At 41.5% G+C, this 25244-nt stretch overlaps 1 long non-coding RNA gene across 2 annotated transcripts in view; it reads right to left on the reverse strand.

The window, feature by feature from the left end:
• LOC140204087 (uncharacterized) overlaps window positions 1-25244 on the reverse strand; it is a 142067-nt gene that overhangs the window by 41233 nt on the left and 75590 nt on the right. The window contains exons 3-4 of one of the 2 annotated variants that reach the window (XR_011887526.1): window positions 10475-10610; window positions 7689-9057 (exon numbers count right to left, since the gene is read on the reverse strand). This is a non-coding gene — a long non-coding RNA (uncharacterized lncRNA). Of the gene's footprint in view, window positions 1-7688; window positions 9058-10474; window positions 10611-25244 lie in introns of those variants that run through there. The other variant, XR_011887527.1, reaches the window with a different exon arrangement.

The raw sequence follows: 25244 nt of genomic DNA on the forward strand, positions 1-25244 counted from the left end.
CCTTATTCCCCAAGCCTTTGTACAGTTTGCAAGGCACAAGTCAGAACTGTTTTAAAATACAGTTGTCTGGAGGAGTAGAGCCTGAACAATACTCAAACTTGACACTATTCACAACAAAGCAGCTTTCTTGGTTGGTAGCACCATCGCATTTCTTCTCTCTACCAAACGTGGACTGTGCCTGTTGTGTATGCTGTACAGCAGTTTGTGAAGGATTCATATACAGTACTTTCCAAATTGATGTCATTTTCCAGATAGAACACCAAGAGCAGAAACTGCATGGGGGATCCACTACCTTCAGGTCTTCCCTCCAATTTCCAAAGCTTCCTGCCAGCCAGTGGTGTAGTGGTATCCGCACCAGACTTTGAGGTGAGTGATCCTGGGCTTGAACCCAGCTGGCTCCTTGCATGCTTTCCATCCATGCTGGGTTGAGTGTCGAACAAGCAACACAAAAAAACAAACAAAAATGCTAAAGAAACAGCAAGTTTGCTGCCTGATACTTGCCAAGGCATGGAAAGGAACAACATCAAAGATTCTTACTTGCTGATAAAATATTCTTGCTTTGTTGTTACTAAGTTTAACATACTGGAACTGCCAACTTAACAGCATCACAAGGCTACTTTCACTCTTGGCACTGCTGCAGTTCAGGGTGAATGTCTTCTATTTCCTCAAGGCTAGTTGGGGATGTACAACAAATGTTGCCCTGCCCAATAATGCCCTCCATCACATGTTTGAATAAAAATGAAATGCCTCATAGAAGCTTCTTTTGATATCATTACAAATGTATAGCTATAGTGAAAGATTTGGAAATGTATTGGTTAAAGTGTCAATTATTACTTCAGATGCCAAAAATGTGGCTTATTATGAATGTGTCTATCAAAGTGTAATTATTTTTAATTATCTCGTGCCTAACAAAATTCTGTCATGGACGGTCCAAAGCCCTGCTGCGAATGGAGGAGAGTTGGCATGTGGCTAGCAAGCCCATCCCATAAAAACCCTCTGCTACAGAAATGGCAACACAAACTTCAAAGGTCTCATCCCTGGGAGAGGAAGGATCGTCAATGAGCTACGCCTGGAAAGACTGAAAGACTGACCAAGGACAGAGGACTCTGGCGAGCTGCTGCCAGCGTATGACCCAGTAGGGGTGATGTGCTTAAGAAGGAAAAGTACCTAACAAAGCAAACAAGCCTGGCATGCTTAGCTCTGTATTCTGGATGGAATACTCAATCTGAAGTTAGAGTAAAGCAAAGGTTAAGGGAACACTTTGTCAGGTAGTGTTGTACTATTACTGTTGTACAACAAGTAGTATTTGTATCACTTGACTAATGTATTAAAATAAGCCCAAGTACTTCATAGGAGTGTTATCAGACAGAATAATAAGCATGAAAGGGAAGACTAAACTTGTATCAGCTCCTTTTCTTTTCTCTCTGTGGGATTAAGGTGCTCGTGAAAACTCCATCCTTGCAGCTTGGGCAGAAACTCATTTCTCCACAAAGCAAGGTCAAGTATAAGGGCTCTGAATGCCTCGGCTTTCAGGCCAACGTGTGTCAGAGCTTTCAGATATGGCCGGCAGGGTGGGGTAAAGGGGAGAGAGTGAGGGAGAGAGAGATACACACACACACACACACACACACACACACACACACATATATCCTCATCCACACACACACACACACACACACACACATATCCTCATCCACACACACACACACACACACACACACACATATCCTCATACACACACACACACACACACACACACACACACACACACACACACACACACACACACACACACACACACACATCAACAGTTCACTGACCTAAATGAGAACTGTAGCAGGATTTATAAATGCTTGGACAACAGGGCCATTAACTAGAATTCTCAAACTGAAAGTTGAATGCCAACACTGTGGCTGAAAGCAATACTAAACACTAAGTGAAAAACTGTTCCTTTCCAGCTTCAGTCAAAATGATGGGCCTCTTTCCTGAACAAGCACAAAGGTAAGAGGGAGCGTAAAAATGCTGTTACTTTTGGTCAAATCTCAACAACATTATAATGAAAAGAAGAGAGTTTAATACCGCTATAATGAAACAGTGATTAGCTGGAATGTGCATATTCACAAGCACAATTGTTGAACCTGCAGTGCAATTGGCCTGCAGGGCAGATGGACCCTACAGCAAAATCCATGGTTGTGACAGTACAAAATAGTTGCTGATGTGAGATAACAGCAGAAGCTCAGAAGACATAGTACTATAATTCTCGCAGATAGCCTTTTCCATAAATCCACAGGCTTTGCATTCAGTCTGTGTCACCCTGGTCTGAACAGATTCAGTGGGCTGAATGGCCTAATTCTGCTCATATGTCCTCTGTCTTATGGTCTTAACTCAATGGCTCTGGCAGTATTAATATACAAGCAAAGCACTGCTAAAAATGCCAACAATTTATAGAACCATAGAACCATAGAAACTACAGCACAGAAACAGGCCTTTTGGCCCTTCTTGGCTGTGCCGAACCATTTTCTGCCTAGTCCCACTGACCTGCACACGGACCATATCCCTCCATACACCTCCCATCCATGTATCTGTCCAATTTATTCTTAAATGTTAAAAAAGAACCCGCATTTACCACCTCGTCTGGCAGCTCATTCCATACTCCCACCACTCTCTGTGTGAAGAAGCCCCCCCCCAATGTTCCCTTTAAACTTCCCCCCCCTCACCCTTAACCCATGTCCTATGGTTTTTTTCTCCCCTTGCCTCAGTGGAAAAAGCCTGCTTGCATTCACTCTATCTATACCCATCATAATTTTATATACCTCTATCAAATCTCCCCTCATTCTTCTACGCTCCAGGGAATAAAGTCCTAACCTATTCAACCTTTCTCTGTAACTGAGTTTCTCAAGTCCCTGCAACTTCCTTGTAAACCTTCTCCGCACTCTTTCAACCTTATTTATATCCTTCCTGTAATTTGGTGACCAAAACTGAACACAATACTCCAGATTCGGATTCACCAATGCCTTATACAACCTCATCATAACATTCCAGCTCTTATACTCAATACTTCGATTAATAAAGGCCAACGTACCAAAAGCACTCTTTACGACCCTATCTACCTGTGACGACGCTTTTAGGGAATTTTGTATCTGTATTCCCAGATCCCTCTGTTCCACTGCACTCCTCAGTGCCTTACCATTAACCCTGTATGTTCTACATTGGTTTGTCCTTCCAACGTGCAATACCTCACACTTGTCAGTATTAAACTCCATCTGCCATTTTTGAGCCCATTTTTCCAGATGGTCCAAGTCCCTCTGCAGGCTCTGAAAACCTTCCTCACTGTCTACTACACCTCCAATCTTTGTATCATCAGCAAACTTGCTGATCCAATTTACCACATTATCATCCAGATCATTGATATAGATGACAAATAACAATGGACCCAGCACTGATCCCTGTGGCACACCACTAGTCACAGGCCTCCACTCAGAGAAGCAATTCTCTACCACCACTCTCTGGCTTCTTCCATTGAGCCAATGTCTAATCCAATTTACCACCTCTCCATGTATACCTAGCGACTGAATTTTCCTAACTAACCTCCCATGCGGGACCTTGTCAAAGGCCTTACTGAAGTCCATGTAGACAATATCCACTGCCTTCCCTTCATCCACTTTCCTGGTAACCTCCTTGAAAAACTCCGACAGATTGGTCAAATATGACCTACCACGCACAAAGCCATGTTGACTCTCCCTAATAAGCCCCTGTCTATCCAAATGCTTGTAGATTCTGTCTCTTAGTACTCCCTCCAATAACTTACCTACTACTGACGTTACACTCACCAGCCTATAATTTCCCGGATTACTTTTTGATCCTTTTTTAAACAGTGGAACAACATGAGCCACTCTCCAATCCTCCGGCACTTCACCCGTAGACAGCGACATTTTAAATATTTCTGCCAGGGCCCCTGCAATTTCAACACTAGTCTCCTTCAAGGTCCGAGGGAACACTCTGTCAGGTCCCGGGGATTTATCCTCTTTAATTTTCCTCAAGACAGCAAGCACCTCCTCCTTTTCAATCTGTACAGTTTCCATGGTCTCACTACTTGATTCCCTCAATTCCAATTCCAGCTTCCTTAGTAAATACAGACGCAAAAAACCTATTTAAGATCTCCCCCATTTCCTTTGGTTCCGCACAAAGCTGACCACTCTGATCTTCAAGAGGACCAATTTTATCCCTTACAATCCTTTTGCTCTTAATATACTTGTAAAAGCTCTTTGGATTATCCTTCACTTTGACTGCCAAGGCAACCTCATGTCTTCTTTTAGCCCTCCTGATTTCTTTCTTAAGTATTTTCTTGCACTTCTTATATTCCTCAAGCACCTGATTTACCCTCTGTTTCCTATACATTTCATACAACTCCTTCTTCTTCTTTATCAGAGTTGCAATATCCCTTGAGAACCAAGGTTCCTTATTCCTATTCAATTTGCCTTTAATCCTGACAGGAACATACAAACTCTGCACTCTCAAAATTTCCCCTTTGAAGGCTTCCCACCTACCAATCACATCTTTGCCAGAGAACAACCTGTCCCGCTATTTAGATCCTTTCTCATTTCTTCAAATTTGGCCTTCTTCCAGTTCAGAACCTCAACCCTAGGACCAGATCTATCCTTGTCCATGATCAAATTGAAACTAATGGTGTTATGATCACTGGAATCAAAGTGCTCCCCTACACAGACTTCTGTCACTTGCCCTAATTCGTTACCTAACAGGAGATCCAATATTGCATCCCCTCTAGTTGGTCTCTCTATATATTGATTTAGAAAACTTTCCTGAATATTTCAGTACAAAATTCAATTTGATCATTTCCTCTGAGTCACAGGTTGTGGAATTAAGTCCCACTCTAGCTAAAGATTTTGGCTGCCACTCCAATCTAGTGCTGTTGGAGCTGTTTTTAAGATAAGCAATTAAACCGTGGTCATTTTTATTCTCACAGTTTGATGTTACCATTGAAGTGGAGTAAATATTGCTGTGCCCAAATTGTGGCCACTTTCCCTAGTTTATAATTATGACTACACTTATAAAATATTTAATTAGCTGCAAAACTCTGCAGCATGTATTGAAAATTACATGGAATGCTTGACATATGTAAATGCTAGCCTTTCTGCCATGAGCATCTTGAAGTTACCTGATGTAAAAGCTGAGTTACCTAGATGCATAGCAAACACAAGACCATTTGCAAGATGATCTGCAAATCCGCAGAGGGAATTTGTACCTCAGAGAAAATATGCTCAGATAATACTGGGCAATAGATCAAGGATCCCTGTTCCTCAGGGTACAAGGACTAAAGGTGTATGTACACATTATTCAGACTAATAGCTGCAATGTTTGACTTCATCCAGGCAGAATTTTTTTTTGCGTAGTTTAACACCTGCCAAACAGGAATATTAAAAGGATAATTATTAGATTAGGTACCACTTGTTGGGAACATCATCTAATACCAATGTTGTTGCAAATTCATGCCAACCTATCAGGGAGGTACTGATATGCACTGATAAGCAAGGTTCCCTGCTGCTTCTACACATTTGGACAATTACCCCCAAACATAATATTAAGAGTTAGGCATGCCTGGATACTCTCTGCAGTTGGCTGTCTTCCAGCAACAAGGCATTATATACTTACAAATCAGGGCAAGAACATTTAGGTTTAAAACGTATTGATGTTTGTAAGGGATGACATAAACTTGAAGAGATTGAGCACTCTGTAGAATAAATTTGATACTCTATTGAGTTTTATGGTGAAAAATAGGGATTATTAGTGTTGATTGTCCGAGTAGTGTGAGTGTGCCTTAAGTCATGTGCCTGCAAATTTTCAAGAGTGATTACAGTACACTTGGTGCAACGTTAGTGAGGACGTGTGACTGGGAGAAGAGGACAAGCAGGGCTGAACAAACGGCGAGAAGTAGGGAGGTCAATGGCGGAGGGAGAAGGACAGCAAACAGATTGCATTAGCACCGTTCGGGGAGCAGTATTCCTGCTTAAATCTAAGTCCCTCTAAATGAACAGGCCTCCTTTAAAATGTGCAACTTCATGCAGTTTCACAGCAGGGTAGGCATCACAGGGCCAACGTTGGCAATGAACATTTTTTTTGTACCAGTCTCCTTCCAGGCAGAACTTAGTAGAAGAACAATGATTATTGAATCTGGCAGTGATTATTGGTTGGTTGCTGGCAGATTTATGTTAATAACCTTAGTAATATATTAAGCCACCCTAATTTTTTTAAAAAAGTAGCCACTAAATAGATATAAACAAATGTTAAGACTCTGGTTGTTCCTGCATGTAGTACAAACAGTTCTGGCTCTATTTTAACACCAACTAAACATAGTTATGAAGAAGGCAAAGGTCAAAAAATAATATTTTTAGGGAGGCGATATGTGGGTTGCTAGTGTTGTAGATTCTGATCATTTACCAACACTTCCAATTATCATGAGTATAAGAATGAGGGCAATTATTGTGAAAGAAGTAACAGAAACATTTATAAATTTGGTAATCTAGATATTTTCCTTTTTGATCTGCTCTGCTTAAATAAGTCAATTTAGCACAGTACCTATTATTCTTGCTCAGGCAAATCCAAGATAAAGCAAATTAATATCTTTATGATTTATAGAAAATTGTCGATGATTGATTACTTTAAGTAAAATGGCTGAGGAATGTTTCATTTTGCAGTGACGTAAATGGAGGTTAAGTTTTTCTTATTAAAATGACCTTATCAAAAGTGACTCCCGCTCAGCCTAGAAAATAGCATCACATTTTCCAAACAGAGCAGATTAGATTTTGCAAAATTATACTAGAATTGGGTAAGGAATTCCAAATATCCATTTCATAGTACTTTTCACTTTGTGAGGAAAGTCTTTTGTGATTATGTCTAAGAGAATGGATTAACATCGACTGCCCACCTCTAACTGTCAAAACAAAGTAATGTATTGAATCCTACAATCCTTCTGGGGAAGACACTCCTGGAATACTGTAGGTAAAGGAGTTCCAGGATTTATACCCTATGATGCTGAAGGACCATTGACATGATTCCCGGCCAGACTGAAGTACTATCCTGAAGGGAACCTGAAAGTGACGGTGCTCCAAAATGTCCTTCTTGCTGGCACGTGCCGTTGGAATTCAGATGTACTGTGACTTGAATAACAATCCAGTGACAAAGTCACATGTGGAAGGATACCTGGTCATCTTTAAGTTGCCATCAAATATGAAATCAAAGCTCAGTATGACTTTATGCTTTCTGCTGAGGAAGGTTACCAATCCATTGTGTTAGAAAGCTTTGTAAAGTTATTCAACTTTATATATTGTTTATTATTATGCCTCTTGTCTCTGATGCCACACATAGATCAAGATAAGTTCATTGTTGTGTATGTAATATTTCATTAATACTTGAGTAATCATGTGTTTATAATGGTTGATTAAGTGTTCTTGTTCATTTAAATAATTCATTACGGGTTATATGTATAAATACGTGAATTGCATACATCATCACGCTTCCACATGATATGTGTGCACCTCGCTTAAAGTAAACTTGAAGTAAGACACACATTTTGAACTCCTGTGTCTTCCTTTTCATTAGTTTAATGTTTTGAAGTTACAAAACCTAAGAATAGTGATGGGGTATTTATAAAATGAACCTGAGATGGCTACCAATCTGTTTAAGCACAGCGAGATACCTGAACTAAAAACAACTGCAGCGAGAGACAGTCGAGTAACAAAATGAAGTACAGAATGTGTTATTTGAGGGGAAGACACAATTGAATTTTTTAAAAAGTCAGAAAACAGAAGAATTTACAGGTTCATAAACAGTGAGCACCGGGTGATAATAATCATTAAAAATAGAGCAGAAATCACTGGCTACATCAGAAAGATAGATACGTTTGATTACACAAATGATAGCTGGATTTTATATACTGAGCAAATTGAACAGTATTTTGAAGCAAATGAAATAGCCAATGAGAAACAAGTACCAATTTTGCTGAGTGCATTGGGTTTGCTTCAAAATTTAATTGCTCCGACCAAACCAGCAGAAATGAGCTTTGCTGATATTGTGAATCTTCAATACAGCATTTAGAATTGAAGCCATTGTTGATTGACAGGTTTCATAAACGGAATCAAAAGGAAGGGGAGTTCATTTCAGCATATATGGCTGAATTCAAGAGAGCATCTGAGCATTGTCAGTTTGGTAATGGGCTTAATGATACAGTAAGAGATCATTTAGCTTGTGGAATCTTACAAGAAAGCTTTCAAAAACGTTTGCCAACTGAAGCACAACTTACATTTTAAAGAAAAGTTGAAATCACTGTTCCTATGGAAACCACAGACAGAGACACAATTGAGTTGCAGTCAGGAATGAAAGTGAGCGTGAACAAAATTGCAATGTCTAAACAGAAACTGGCCTCTCCAAACAAATTGTGTCACCATTGTGGCAGGGGCTCACATACACCAGACCAATGCAGGTTTAAAAGCAGAACTTGCAAAAACTGCAGCAAAGTAGGTCACATACAAAAAGCATGTCTGGCAGACAAAAATAAGTGGATTGCACAGAGAAGGGAAAAAGATTTAAAAAAAAGTTAAGTTGTAATTTCAAAAAGCAGTAATCTGCATGATGTTGATGAAAACCTGATGATGAGTGACACAGGACTGTGCAGCTGTGAGATTTACATTAGACAAGCAATATGGCTAACATCAGGAGTTAATGGCAAGTTAATTAAAATCGAATTGGACTCTGGCTCAGCTATTTCAGTCATCCTACAAAACCACTTTGAACAGCATTTTAAATATACTGAACTGAAGCCTGCAGATATCCAACTAAGAACTTATACTGGAGAGAGGATAACTCCTTTGGGAACTATATTTTTTTTAGTGAAATACAACAACCAGCAAGCCACATTCGGCTTGTATGTGGTAAAAACTGAAGGACCTGCATCGTAGGGATGTGATTGGCTGAGACAACAACTACAACTTGATTGGAGATCCATCCACCATTTGCACGCCACGTCCCCTGCAACAGAGTCAACTGAAAGCAAAATAGGAAAGGTATTGGATGATACCACTGCAGTGCTCAAGGATGGCATTGGAAAACTCATGCATATTAAGGCTAAAATAGTGTTAAATGAAAATGCCACACCCAAGTTTTACAAGGCCAGTCCAGTTCCTTATACCATCTGTGATAAGGTAGTCAGTAGATTGCATGGAGGCTGAAGGACTTCTTTCCGAGGTTGACTGGAGCACATGAGCATTGCCAGTGATCTCAGTAACCAAGAAAGATGGGTCTGTCAGGATCTGTGGTGATTTTAAGGCCACCATCCACCCGGTACTGAAAGTCTTCTTCTTCTTTGGCAGTCTATCGATTTCGATGTTGACTGAGGCCTGGGCAAGGTTGTATGGAAGACCGGCAGTTGCCCATGCTGCAAGCCTCCCCTCTCCGTGCCATCAATGTTGTCCAAGGGAAGGGCACTAGGGCTGATACAGCTTGGCACTGGTGTCATCGCAGAGGAATGTGTGGTTAAGTGCCTTGTTCAAGGACACAACATGCTGCCTCAGCTGAGGCTTGAACTAGTGACCTTCAGATCACTAGACCGATGCCTTAACCACTTGGCCACGTGCCACACAAGTACTGAAAGTAGATCAATGTGAAATGTGAATGTAAGTATGGGTTAAACATTGAGTTGGATGGGAGCAGAATTTCAAACGTGCCTGAAACACCACATTAGCGTAGAAAGTGTGCTAAGAGGGGAAGAGTTGAAATTGTGACTTCTATCAAACATTTCAGGGGGGTGCTTGGGTGAGGCAAAAAACAACACAGAATGTAAATGGATTTCTCTGGAAATAAGGGCAGTTGTTCTTTATTCACTCATTCACAAGATGTGGCTGTTTCTGTCCAAGCCAGCAGTTACTGCTCTTCTTAAATTGCCGCTGAACTGCAAAGCTTTTTGGATTATTTCGAAGGGCAGCTAAGAGTCAATGAATGTGACTATGAATAATAGGAATGGCTTCTAATCTATATAGAGATCTGTTAGTTGGATGAACAGAGTCAGAGGACAGTGATGCAGTTAGCAGCAAATGATTATGGATGGTAAACACAGGAACTTGACCGTAAGTTCAGCATTACAAATTCAGTTTTAAATTGTCCAGTTGAAAAAAGTGATATTGATTTTCAAAGGAGAGTAATGGAACACAATGTAAGAAATCTCCATTTGTTTGAGATAAGCAATTAAAATTAATGAACAGTATTTGTACAATATTATGAGTTACATTTATCACTTGAAGGTATTTGTTGCAATAACGTTTTTCAGTGCAGAGAGTGTTCTGTGTGCAAAAGCAACAGCCAGTCTAACATGAAATACGAGAACAGGTGAACAGTTACAGGTGTTAGGCACTGGAAATACATCTTCCTTTTCTTTGAATTGTACCATGGAATGGTGATAACTCACCTGCCCAGGAATAGACTTCAGTTTAACATCTTCCTGTCTCCTGTGAAGCACATCAGAACATGCTTCCAAATGAGTCTACCGGATCCGTAAAGTATTGGGAGTAGTTCCTCTCCAGGACTGTGGACTATCTGAAAGACTAAATACTCATTATTAATTCACATTATTAAAAATATCAGGGACATTTCATCAGACAGTTACTAATTTATCAGAACAGACCTTCAGGCTCAGAAAGATTATGAATGTAAACAAGCACAAAATATAAAAAGAGTAGTAAATGCTTTTATAATTATATAGAACAGAAAAGGACGGCTAAAGTGAATGTTAGTCCCTTGGAAGATGAGAAGGGGGAATTAATATTAGGTAACGTGGAAACAGCCATAGCTTTGAACAACTATCTTGTGTTGGTCTTCACGGTGGAGGACATGTCTAAGATACCAAAGAGAGATGTTATGGCTGTGATAGGAGCAAAATGGTGGGCCTAAAGGTGGACAATATCCCTGGTTCTGATGGGATGTCTCCAGGATACTGAAAGAAATGGCAAAATTGTAGTAGATTTGTTTGTGATAACTTAACAAAATTCTCTGGACTCTGGCAAGGTCTCAGTGTTAGACAGTGGATGTCACGCCACTGTTCAAAAAAGGATGTAGGCAACAGGCAGGTAACTATAGGCCAGTGAGCTTAACATCTATAGTCGGGAAAATGCTTTAAACTATCATCATGGAAGAAGTAGCGAGACATCTGGATAGAAGTGGTTCTAACGGGCGCAGACACACATGTATTCAAAGTCCAAAGTTCAAAGTAAATTGATTATCAAGGTACATACAGTAAATGTCACACAAACAAGGACAAACAACCAAGTTGCTAAAGAAGACAAACTCTGCAGTACAAAATATAGTAATAACAAATAAATAATACCCAGTACATGAGTTGTAGAGTCCTTGAAAGTGAGTCCATAGGTTTATGGAATCAGTTCAGAGTTGAGGTGAGCGAAGCTAGTCACACTGGTTTAGGAGCCGAATGATTGAAGGGTAATAACTGTTGCTGAATCTATTGGTGTGGGACCTAAGGCTCCTGAACGTCCTTCCCGATGGCAATAGCGAAAACAAAGCATGGCCTGGATGACGGGGGTGGGGGTGGGGGGGCGGGGGAGGGGATCTTTGGTCATGGGCGCTGCTTTCTTGTGGAAACACTCCTTGCAGATGTGCTCAGAGGTGGAGAGGGCTTTTCACCTGATGGACTGGGCATGAAGAGCATGTCTTGTCTGACAGACATACTTGAGTTTTTTGAGGGTGTAATCAGCACAGTGGATAGAGGGGAAGAGGTAGATGTTATACACTTAGATTTCCAGAAGGCACTCAATAAGGTGCTGCATAAAAGACTTGTCTATAAGATAAGGATGAACAGAACTGAGGTTAGTATATTAGCATGGATGGAGGATTGACCTAACCAAAAGAAGGCAGAGAGTTGAGATAAATTAGTGTTTCTCTGGTTGGCAGCCAGTGGTGTGTAGAGTGTCGCAGGGGTCAGTGCTGGGCCTACAACTGTTCATGATATTCATTAACAATTTGGAAGTGGGGACGAAGTGCAGCATATCTAAATTTGCTGATGACACTAAGTTAACTGGAAAAGCAAATTGTGCAGAGAATGCACAGAGGGGTATAAATAGATTAAGTAAGTACAATGTTGGTAAATGCAAGGTCATCCACTTTGGAAAGAAAAATAGAAAATCAGATTATTATTTAAATAGTGAAAAATTGTGGCATGTTGTTATTTAGAAGGACTTGGGAGTGTTTGTGCATAATCACAAAAGATTAGGTTGCAGGTGCAACAGGTTATCAGGAAGACAAATGGAATGTTGACCTTCATTGCTAGAGGGATTGAATTTTAAAAGCAGGGAGATTATGATGCAACATATGAGACTGCACCTGGACAACTGTGTACTGTTTTGGTATCCTTACTTGATTAAAGACATACAGGCTTTGGAGGAAGTGCAGAGGAGGTTCATAAGATTGATTCTGGAGATGAGGAGTTACCCATGAGGAGAGATTGGGACACCTGGGACTATACTCACTGGAACTCTGAAGAATAAGAGGGGATCTTAGAGAAACATATAGAATTATGAAAGGGATAGATAAGTTAGAGACAGGGAAGTTATTTCCACTGATAGGAAATAGTAAAACTAGGGGACATGGCTCAAGGTCAGAGGAATAGATTTAGGATGGGGATGAGGAGAAACTGGTTTCCCCTCTCCCTACCACCAGAGAGTAGTGAATCTTTCGAATTCTCTGCCCAGAGAAGCAGTAGAGGTGATCTCGTTAAGCATATTTAAGAAACAGGTAGCTAGATTTTTGTATAGCAGGGAAATTATGGGATATGGGGAAAAAGTCCATTGCCAGATCAGCCATGATCATATTTAATGGTGGAACAGGCTTAATGGGCCAGATAGCCTATTCCTGCTCCTATTTCTTATGTTCTTATGTTATTATGCTCAGGGACCAGAATAAAAAATGTTTTGCTCCATTCAGAATTATAAATTCCTTACATTCTCCTTCTTTTTCTATTCTGATCACTTGCAGATGACAGGACGTTGGATCAGGTGTTGAATGCGTTGACAAAACACTGCCATTACTATCAGTAGCTCATTAGGCACGTAGCACATTGTTTGACCAGAGTCAAGACAAAGACATTTGAAGTGTAACATTTCTGATGTACAATAAATGAACTGAAGCTGAATACCTTCATGCAACTTTACAATTATTTTCATTACATTCTCTTGTTGCCCTCTCATTATCTGCTGGCATTTCAGTCAATTAAACTTTTTTTCCCCTAAGCAGAATCATAGTCGTATTCCGATTCTGTCAGTGCCAGATTCCTACATTTCAACAGTTCCAATTAGCTATCCCTTTAACTTCACAGTGCCTGCCCCATAATCCTCTGAATCCCCATGGTTTTCCCACGTGGCGATTTCAATGGTGCCAATAATGGGCCTGCAAGAAGAATATATGAAGAAAATGAAAATCTAAAGTAGAAACTTAAAATGCTGGAAATACTCAGTACATCTGTTGAAGAGAAACATAGTTAATGTTTCAGGTTTAAGATATAAGGAAAAGCAGGGGAAGAGGACTACATGGATAGGAATGACAGAAAAAGAGTAATTATGGATATATTCTTTTTGACTGCACTTGCACAGCAACCACACATAATTGACTAGAGGAAATCCTCATCCTATGCCATTTCATCACCAATTTCTAATAAATATTCCTAATAAAACAGCTGAAGCCATTTCTTTTAATGTTTGTGAGTTCACCCAATTCCTCACCCTGCAGAATCTGAACAGCAGCAGTTCATTATTTAAATGTAGCAGGTTCCTTTAGCTTTGTGTTTATTTCATTCAAATTTTCTCGGTTATAATAATGTTGAAAGAACAAAGAAAGCATGAAAGAGTAGAAAGTAATAAAATTAGTCCTAAATCCAATTCCTATGCAAATTTGTAAATTATCACTACAATCGTTTTTCTTCTCCATGAGGAAATACTTTCTGGGTTACAGGTAATATCATAAGTATGTAGATTTGTGAGCAAAGCTCTATAAACGTTGAATTATACATTCTTCTAGATTTGACATTTTAATTAGCTTTCTCTATGACAGTGACTAGACTTCAGTTGTAATATACTTGTTATAATTGTGTAAAATATGATGCAGGGTGCTTCTTCCTCCAAAAACCTACCATGTGCCTGCTACACCCTCTTGTGAGCACATTTATTAACACTGTAAGCATAGAACCAAAATACTAGCTATCAATAGTTTCTCCTGAATGCACTCCAATTCCATGCAATGATGCAGATAGAAATGTTCACCTTGAGCCTTTGTACAGAAAGAAAGGGGAATCTAGCTGCATTATTGTATAATTATTATAAACTTCTGGAAATGACTGCAACTGCAGAAGAAGCTATTGAGTCTAGGTATGAAATGATGGCTGTGGGAGGCCAAAAGACAAGTAAATTTGACGAGATGTGCAACAGTGGATTTGTGGCTTCAAAGGGAGTTAATGAGTTGTTCTGTTGGCATGGGTGGCTCTAGTTATTTGCATATGAGAGGATGCAGGCCTATCTGATTCAGATAGCATAGTGACCAGCACAACACTATTACAGCTTGTGGCGTTGGAGTTCAGAGTTCAATACTGGTGTCCCCTGTAAGCAACACTCACAACACGCTGGAGGAACTCAGCAAGTCGGGCAGCATCCGTGGAAACGATCAGTCAACGTTTCGGGCCAGAACCCTTTGTCAGGACTGTAGGGGGAAGGGGCAGAGGCCCTATAAAGGAGGTGGGGAGAGGGTGGGAGGGAGAAGGCTGGTAGGTTCCAGGTGAAAAACCAGTAAGGGGAAAGATAAAGGGGTGGGGGAGGGGAATCAGGGAGGGGATAGGCAAGAAAGGTGAAGAAGGAATGGGGGAAAACACAATGGGTAGTAGAAGGAGGCGGAACCATAAGGGAGGTGATAGGCAGCTGGGGGAGGGGGCAGAGTGAAACTGGGATGGGAGTAGGGAGGGGGAGGGAATTACCGGAAGTTGGAGAATTCAATGGTTATACCAAGGGGCTGGAGACTATCCAGACGGTATATGAGCATACCCCACCCCAGTTTCACTCTGCCCCCTCCCCCAGCTGCCTATCACCTCCCTCATGGTTTCGCCTCCTTCTACTACCCGTTGTGTTTTCCCCTGTTCCTTCTTCACCTTTCCTGCCTATCACCTCCCTGCTTCCCCTCCCCCGCCCCTTTATCTTCCCTTTACTGGTTTTTCACCTTGAACCTACCAGTCTTCTCCTTCCCACCCTCCCCCCACCTTTTTTATAGGGCCTCTGCCCCTTCCCTCTTCAGTCCTGACGAAGGGTTCTGGCCCGAAACCTTGACTGATCATTTCCACGGATGCGCCCGACCTGCCGAGTTCCTCCAGCGTGTTGTGAGTGTTGCCCCAGCATCTGCAGAGTATTTTGTGTTTACGGTCCCCTGTAAGGAGTCTCTGTAAACCCTCCCTGTGGAATATGTGAGTTTTCTCCAGGTACTCCTGTTTTCTCCTGACCAGGTAGGTCAATGGTCATCGTAAATTGTCCCGTGATTAGGTTAGGGTTAAATCGGGGTTGTCAGGGGTTGCTGGATGGTGCGGCACAAAGGGTTAGAAGGGCCTGTTCTGTGCGGTATCACTAAGTAACATAAAATAAATAAATAAAATTGCTTCAATATTTCTTTTAGTTATTTCCACTGGTTTTTCTGTGAGAATAATCACATAAAGCATTTTCTGAAGCTCTTGAAACCATTGCACATATTGTGAAAACAAGACTCAGGTGTTCAAACAAATATTGGCTCAAACATTTAGACAAGCTGGAGCTACTAAAGTAACACATAATATTTTAGTCCCTCTGGTAAGACTCCAGCTATCAAGATAATTTCCTAGTGACCATTACTGATTTTAATTTTGTGGGTATGCTATAATGGCTTACATCTGGGATTAAGCTGTTGTGTTTTTGCCAAGTGGTTCTAGTACATTGAATAGAAGCATTGTTGATCAGATGATCAGTGAGCAGATACAGTGATGACTTCTTTCATTATTTCACTGATGATTGGGTGAAGCCAACATTGTGGTTTATGGCCAAGTTTGGTTTATTTGCCAAGAAATTGGATCTATTAGTACATGATTTTTATGTGCACAATTCAGGCACTGCATATTACATCCATTGCTGCCATTAACTAGACCATTTGCAGTACAATGTATTATGCTTTTTATTGTATCTGTGTCTACGTTAATTGATGCCTTGTTGATTTTAGTGATTTAATTAGATGGATTCTGACTGCTCAAATACCTTCCAGAGAGCTCAGCAGCTATTCATGAGTGTTTTCTCCAACACTTAACTGCTGAAATATCCGTTCACTGGGGCCCTCACTAGCAGATATCAATTGTAATGGGAATGATGGACCAAGCAGGGTGGGCTGGAGTTCTTGAATTGGTGATCTAAACCACCCTGTATGGTCAAGCATTTCCAGTGCCCTCAAGGATAAAACATTCTACTCGGACCTGACCTTACATTGGCAAATCAGTATTGTTATACAGACCTAACGGTTCATCCAGTCACAAATGAAGGTGTGTGCCTGTGTGCGCACACCACTATGGCAACCAATTAAGGCACAATACTACCTTGGAGCAAAGCCAAGGTGCCAGATTACCCGACCATTTTCATCACTGATAGAAATTTAATTAATATTTCCCTTGTTCATCGTTGTCAAAGATGTGTTGTGTGGAACAGATTTTGTATTTGAATAATTATTCACAGGCTCGTTAAAAGGTTCATTTACCACTCTGTGCTAATTCACTATCTCTAAAGTATGCTATACGTTATATGACAAAACCAATTGCACTTTCTCTGACAAGACTCAGGCAGCGTTTAGAGAATTGTGTACAAATCAGTTTCAGAGTTCAAAGTAAATTTATTATGAAAGTACAGAAACGTCACCACGTACAACCCTAAGATTTATTTTCTTGTGGGCATTCACAGTAAATAGAAAGAAACACATTATAAACAATGAAAAATTGTACACATCAAAGGTGGACAAGCAACCAATGTGCAAAAAAACCAACAAATTGTTCAAATACAAAAATAAAATAATAAAAATCAATAAAGTAATAAATAATATTGAGAACATCAGAGGTACAGCTGTTGAAAATAAGTCCAAAGGTTGCAGAATCAGTGCCGAGCTGGGGTGGCTGAAGTTATCCCCACTGGTTCAAGAGCCTGATGGTTGAGGGGTAGGAACTGTTCCTGACCCTGGGGGTGGGACCCAGGGCTCCTGTATCTCCTCCCTAAAGACGGCAATGGGAAGAGAGCATAGCCTGAATGGTGTGGGTGCTTGACGGTGGAAGCAGCTGTGCTGCGGCAGGGCTCCTTGTAGATGTGCTCAATGGTGGGGAGGCCCTCAGCAATGACGGACTGAGCCCTATTCACTACATTTTGTAGTCTTTTACGTGCAAGGGCAATGGCTTTTCCGTATCAGGCTGTGATGCAACCAGTCAGTATACTCTCCACTGAGCATCTATAGACATTTGTCAAAGTTTTTGGTGACATGACAAATCTTTGCTGACTTCTCAGGAAGCCGAGATGCTGCCATGACTTTTTTGCAATGGCACCTGCATGCTGGACCCAGGATAGATCCTCTGAAATGACGACGCTGAGAAAATTCAAAGTTGCTCCCCATCTCCACCTCTGATCCTCTGATGAGGACTGGCTCATGAACCTCCCATTTCCTCTTCCCGAAGTCAATAACGAGCTCTTTGATTTTGCTAATATTGTGTGAGAGGTCATTGTTGTGGCAACATTCAGACAGATTTTCAATCTCCACCCTATATGTTGATTCATCACCACCTTTTATTTCGCCAACAACAGCGGTGTCATCAGCAAACTTAAATATGGTATTGCAGCAGTGCTTAGCCTCACAGTCATAAGTATAAAGCGAATAGAGCAGGGGGCTAAGCCCACAGCCTTGTGGTGCACTTGTGCTGGTGGTAATTGTTGTTGCCAAGCTGAACTGACTGGGGTTTGCAAGTGAGAAAATTAAAGATCCATTTGCACGAGGAAGGTACTGAGGCCTAGGTCTTGGGGCTCATTGATTCATTTTGAGAGATAATAGTGTTGAATACAGAGCAGCAGTCAATGAAGAGCATCCTGACGTATGCATTTTCATTGTCCAGATGTTCCAGGTTTGAGTGAAGAGCCAATGAAATAGCATCTGCTTTCGACCTGTTGCTCCGGTAGGCAAATTGGAGTGGATCCAAGTTGCTTCTCAGGCAGGAATTGATACGTTTCATCATCACCCTCTCAAAGCACTTCATCAAGGGCACCACTGTAGTGTGGTAGCCAGCCACTATTACAACTCAGGGCATTGGAGTTCAGAGTTCAATCCCAGCATCCTCTGCATGATTCCCCCTCATGGAATGTGTGAGATTCCACTGTATGTTGCCGTTTCCTTCCACAGTCCAAAGACATAGCTGTTAGTAAGTTAAATGGTCCCTATAAATTGTCCTATGATTAGGCTAGGTTTAAAGCTGGAGTTGCTGGTGGCAAAGCTCAAAGGGCCGCTACTACTACTATGTCGACTCAGGCCTAGGGGGCTGGCATCGGGTCAAAGGGCCAGAAGGGCCTATTCCGCACAGTATCTCTAAATAAATAAATAAATAATAAATCACAGTGGATGTACGTGCTAATGAACGATGGCAATTGAGGGAGGTTACCACATTCTTCCTGCTTGAAGCAGATGGGTAACTTAGACTGCCGAAGCGAGAAGTTAAAGATACCGGTGAACACTCCAGCCAGTTGATTAGCACAAGTCTTCAGTACTTGCCCAGGTACACCATCTGGGCCGGACACTTTCCGTGAGTTCACCCCCCTGAAGGATGTGCTCTCGTCAGTCTCAGAGACTGAAGTCACAGGGTTGTCAGGGACTACGGGAGCCTATGTAGTTGCCTCCATGTTTTAATGGCCAAAGCGAGCATAAAAGTCATTGAGCTCATCTGGGAACGAAACCTTGTCGTCACCTATGTTGCTTGGTTTCACTTTGTGGGAGGTAATTGCATTCAAGTCCTGGCACAACTGTCAAGTGATTCAAATTTGGCCTGGAATTGTCACTTTGATGTGAGATGGTTTTAGAGGGTGTACCTTGAACTTCTGTATTTTACGTGATTGCCCTTGCTTGAAGGACGTGGAAGCTGTGTAAAGGGTATAGAAGATGTTCACAAGGATCCTGCTTGGATTAGAAGATATCAGCTATAAAGAGAGGCTGGACAAACTTGGGTTGGTTTCTCTGGTATGTTGGAGTCTGAGAGAAAACAGATAGAATTATATGAATTTATGAGAGGTGTAAATAGAGAAGACAGTCAGAACCTTTATCCCAGTGTAGAAATGTTAAAGATAACATAAAGAGGTAATGGTGGGCGCAGATATGATAGTGGTATTTTAGAGGCCTTTAGATAGACTCATCATTATGTAGGGTACTGAGGGATATGGATCACGTTCAGGTGATAGGATCAATTTAATTTGGCATCGTGCATGGCACAGACATCACTGGCTGAAGGGCCTGTCCTGAGGGGTACTGTTCTATGTTCTGTGTTTTAAGATGTTGGCATGGCACAGGGCCATGCAGTAACACAGCACTAAAACAGGCCAGTCAGCTCAACTGGTCCACGCTGACTGCAGTGTTCTTCTTGCTCGTCCAAGTTGCCCATACTTGGCCAACAAACCTTCCAAGTCCCTCACTCCATGTACCTATCCAAATGCCTCTTCAATGTTGCAATTGTACTGGTTCAAACACTCCCTCTGGAAGCTCATTCCAAATACTCACTACTTTCTGTATCAAGAAGTGACTTCTCAGGCCTCTTTTAAATCTCTACTTTCTTATCTTGTATTGGTGTTGTCCTGTTCTGGACTGCCATCCAAATCTGGGCAGAAGGTATGAATGTCCACCTTATCCATAGTCCTCATGATTTTATAAACTACTGTGAGGTGACCCCTCCTTATATACTCCAGGGAATAAGGATCCTATGTGACCAACCTCTCCCCATAGCACAAGCCCTCTAGTTCAGACAGCATCCTTGTAAATCTCTTCTGCACCTTTTCCAGCTTGACAATGTCTATGGTATAACAAAGTGACCGAAACTATACACAATACTTCAAGTGCAGCTCACCAAAGACATTAAGCCACAACATAATGTCTCTGCTGCTAAATTTAATGCTCTGACTGATAAAGGACAATAGACTAAAAACTTTCTTCACCACCCTGTTCACTTATACATCCACTTTCAGTGAACTGTGCACTGGTGCTCCCAGGTCCCTCTGTTCCACTCTTGTCAATGCCTTGCCATTCACTGTATAAGTCTTACCCTAGTTTGACTGTCCAAAGTACATTACCTCACACTTAACCAAGTTGAAATCCGTTTGCCGTTCCTCAACTCTCTAACTGATCATAGTCTCTTCCTGATTCGTTGTAATCTGCTTCACTATAAACAAGGCCCCCTAATTTTGTGTCATTTGCAAACTGGCAGGAGGCAAAGAGTGGGAATAAAGGGGGCCTTTTCTGGTTAACTGTTGGTGACTGGTGGTGTTCTGTAGAAGTCGGTATTCGGACCATTTCCTTTCATGTTATATGTCAATGATTTGAATAACGTAATTGATGGCTTTGAAGCTAAATCTGTGGAAGATACGAAAATAGGTGAAGGGACAGGTAGTGTTGAGGAAGCAGGGAGTCTACAGAAGGACAGACAAATTGGGAGAATGGACAAAGAAGTGGCAGATAGTGTAGAGAGGTATATGGTCGTGTACTTTGGTAAAAGGAATAAAGGCATAGACTGTTTTCCAATTGAGGAGAAAATTCAAAAATCAGACATGCAAAGGGACTTGGGAATCCTCATGCATGATCCCTCAAAGGTTAACTTGCAGTTTGAGTTGGTGGTGAGGAAAGCAAATGCAATGTTAGCAGTCATTTCAAAAGGACTAGGATATAAAAGCAATGGTGCAATGCTGAGGCTTTATAAAGCATTGGTCAAACCACATTTGGAGTATTGTGAGCAATTTTGGGCTACTTATCTAAGAAAAGATGTGCTGGCATTGGAAATAGCCCAGAGAAGGATGCTGGGAAGATTACGGAGAGGAGGCAGGAGAATGGGGTTGAGAGGATAGTAAATCAGTCATAACGGAATGGTGGAGAAGACTTGATGGGCCGAATAGTTGAATTCTGTTCCTATATCTTATGGTTATTAACAATGAACAAGAGAGGTCCCAACACTGAGTGGGCACCCCATTGGTCAGAGGTCTTCAGTTGGACCATCAACCATCATCCCCAGAGGCAATCAAGTCTAGTGATCAAGAAAGTTACAGGAGGTCCAAGTGGAAAACCATCTCATGGGCAAAGTCGCAATCCTCTGCGGACTTCACTGTTCCGTCTGGCCTGAGAGCCGTGCGAACTTCTCATCCAGAAGCTGACCTCAATAAATGGGAGAGCTGATGAAGGGAGGGCAGTAGACATGGTACATGTGGACATCAGCAAAATTTTTGACAAGGTCCTGCATGGTTGGTTGATCCAGAAGGTTAAAACGCATGGGATCCAAGGTATGCTGACACACTGCAAAAGTGGCTTGTTTTGGGGAGGCAGAGCATGTGGTAGAGAGATGCCATTCTAATCAGAAGTTTGTAACCACTGGAGTGCCACTGGGGTCAGTGCTGAGACCACTGTTGTTTGTCATATATACACATGACTTAGATAAGAAAATATCTGATTCATAGCAGTAAGATTACTAAATTTGCTGATGTTACAAAGATTGGTAGGATTTTTCGATAGTAAAGATTGTCCAGGAATACTGAGGGACAGAGAACAGCTGGAAAGCTAAGGCATACAGTGGTAAATGGAACTTAATTCAGACAAGTGCGAGGTCAAATACTGTTAGGGCATACACAGTAAATAGCAAAGACCCTAAAAGTGTTGTTGTGTAAAAAGACCTTGAGGTGAAAGTCCATAATTCTCTAAAAGTGGTGATACAGGTGGATAGGGTAATGAAGAAAGCATGTTCTGGCCTTCCTAGGCTGAAGCATTGAGAATAAGAGTTGGGTCATCATATTGCAGCTGTACGAAACATTCACTGGGCTACACTTGGACTATTGTGTACAGTTCAATAGGAAAGATTGGGTAGGAATAGAGAGAGTGCAGATGAGATTCACGAGGATGTTGTTTGGAATGGAAGGCCTTAGTTATTAAGAGAGATATGATTGGCTTATAGTTTTATAATATGTTAGACAAAAATCCCTTTATTCTGAAGGTTTGGTGACCAGGCTTCTTTACTGAGGTTGCTTTAATTAAGCCCCTGATTATCATGGAGACATCCTTGGAGAGTTACCTGAAGGTATGTAAACTGTGCAATACCTTCAGCCATGTTATCTCTAGTCACCTTCTTGTATGGTACGTGATGCCTTGGGCCTGCCTGAAGTCCTGGCAGAGGCAACAGCGGTCTCAATATGGTGTACGTTGTTCCATATATTTTACCAGTGAATCCTGTTTATTCAATCCTCATTGGGCCTACCTCCTCAGTAAATTAAACTACCAGATTAATATGGTCTAGCAGGAACATCTCCTTTACACTCACCATCAGCAGAGGTGCACCACAGGCATGTCTGCTTAACCCTGTGCTCTACTCACTTTATACTAGTCACTGTGTGGCTGAGTACAGCTCTAATGCTGTATTTAAGTTTGTCGACTACAGGAGGAAGAAGTTAGAGGTCCACGAGCCAGTCATGGGGAATCGGGGTGGAGAGGGTCAGTGGCTTTAAATTCCTTGGTGTTAACAAATCAGAGGGCTGCCCTGGGACCAGCATATAAAAGTCAGCACAAAGAAAGCATGGCAATACTTCTACTCCTCTGCTTTCTTAGTAGTTTGCCTGTGACCAAAAACTTTGACAAACTTCTATAGGTGCACAGTGGAGAGTATCCTAACTGGTTGCATCACAGCCTGGTGTGGAAACATCAATGCTCAGGAATGGAAAAGTCTACAGAAAGTGGTGGATATCAGTCCATCAAACCTCTCCCCACCATTGAGTATATTTACATGGAGCACTGCCACAGGAACACAACATCCATAATCAAAGATCCCCAGCATCCAAGCCTTGCCCTCTTTTTGCTACAACCATCGGGTAGGAGGCTGGAAGCATTTGGTCCCACACCAGCAGGGTCAGGAACAGCTATTACCCTACAATATCAGGCTCCTGAATCTGTAAGGACAACAGTACTCTGAACTGATTCTATGACCTACAGACTCACTTTCAAGGGCTCTTTACAACTCATTCTCTCAGTATCATTTTTATTTGCATAGCTTTCTTCTTTTCCACATTGGTCTTTGTGTAGCTTGTTGTAAAATTCTATTGTATTTCTTTTTCCTCTAAATGCTTGCAAGAAAGTGAATCTCAAGGCAGGAATGTATATGGCAACACATATGTATTTTGATAATAAATTTACTTTGAACTTTGAACTTTAAAAACAGTAGTTGTATCAGCTGCTACTTTATGGTTGAATGTTAACCCTTTGTTTCAATTTTCCCATTTTATTATTACCAGATCTGATGCTCTAGAGTCCACGGCTTGAAATCACCTCTAGTTAAGGTCTGTGATTATCACTCAATGAGGGGCCTCTTCATGTCCAACACTTCATACCTGACCCTATCACCCTATCAGCAGGTGCTTATCACTCAGAGACTAGCGGGATATTCCCATCATTCTGTGACCAGTAGCTCAATTTACCCTCTGACTTTGTGGTGTTTGAATTAGTGCTCAGGTTAATTCCATGTGGTCCAACCAGTTTCATTCATCCACATATAAAGCATATTTAGGGCAGATTTAAAAGCTTAATACTCAACCACATGGGGTGTGTCTGGAGTCGCGTGCAGACAAATCCTTGTCTGGACAACAAACTTTTTTTTCTGAAATACATCAGTGAACCTTAGATAGGGTTAAATAACAATCCACTAGTATTTACGGTCACCACTACTAAGACAGGTTGTATTCTGATAACTTTTTCTTGGACTGGAAATTGCCAGGAATCCTTTTTCTCCATACCCTTCTTGTTGGCTGTTGGTCATGGTAGCTGAAAAGCAGATGAGTAATCATAATTCCTTGGTAATCCCATGTAAGCTATCCAATAGAAGTTGATGCTGTCACACATAAAAGTTGCTGGTGAACGCAGCAGGCCAGGCAGCATCTCTAGGAAGAGGTGCAGTCGACGTTTCAGGCCGAGACCCTTCGTTCACCAGCAACTTTTATGTGTGTTGCTTGAATTTCCAGCATCTGCAGAATTCCTGTTGTTTGCGAAGTTGATGCTGTGTCCATATACGTTCACCTACCAGCAGAGGTCTCTACTCACAGCTAGGATCTGGACAAACCAGGCTCTTACAAATGGTTCTTGCTCCCCATTCTAGGCCCAGGGGTACTGAGGGATCATCACCAGCTGAGATAAACACACTGTCCGGAGATCTCTTATCTTTGTAGATCAGAATTATGTTCATCTGTTGTTCCTTCAGAAGCATAGCAATCACTGTACATAACTACAGAATAGCTAAGTCAACCATCAAAGTCTGATAATGCAATTACTTTCTTAACTAGAAATGATCGGAAGAAAGTACCCATATTTCCTTTCACACAGCATCCCACGACTCACTGACACTGGTTCTTGGTTCAGCAATAAAACCATAAGACCATAAGACATAAGAGCAGAATTAAACCATCTGGCCCATCGAGTCTGCTCCGCCATTCAATCATGGCTGATCCCTTTTTACCATCTCCTCCTCAACCCCAGTTCCTAGACTTCTCCCTGTAACCTTTGATGCCATGTCCAATCAAGAACCTATCAATCTCTGCCTTAAATACACCCAACAACCTGGCCTCCACAGCTGCATGTGGTAATAAATTCCACAAATTCACCACCTTTGGCTAAAGGAATTTCTCTGCATCTCTGTTTTGAAAGGGTGCCCCTCTATCCTGAGGATGTGCCCTCTTGTCCTAGTCCCTTCCACCATGGGAAACATCCTTTCAATATTCAAAAGGTTTCAATGAGATCCTTCCTCATCTTTCAGAATTTCAGCGAGTACAGACCCAGAGCCATCAAACGTTCCTCGTACGATAACCCTTTTGTTCCTGGAATCATCCTTGTGAACCTCCTCTGGACCCTCCAACGTCAGCACATCTTTTCTAAGATGA

The sequence above is a fragment of the Mobula birostris genome, chromosome 1, assembly GCF_030028105.1.
Source record: "Mobula birostris isolate sMobBir1 chromosome 1, sMobBir1.hap1, whole genome shotgun sequence".
In the NCBI taxonomy this organism is placed as follows: Eukaryota; Metazoa; Chordata; class Chondrichthyes; order Myliobatiformes; family Myliobatidae; genus Mobula; species Mobula birostris.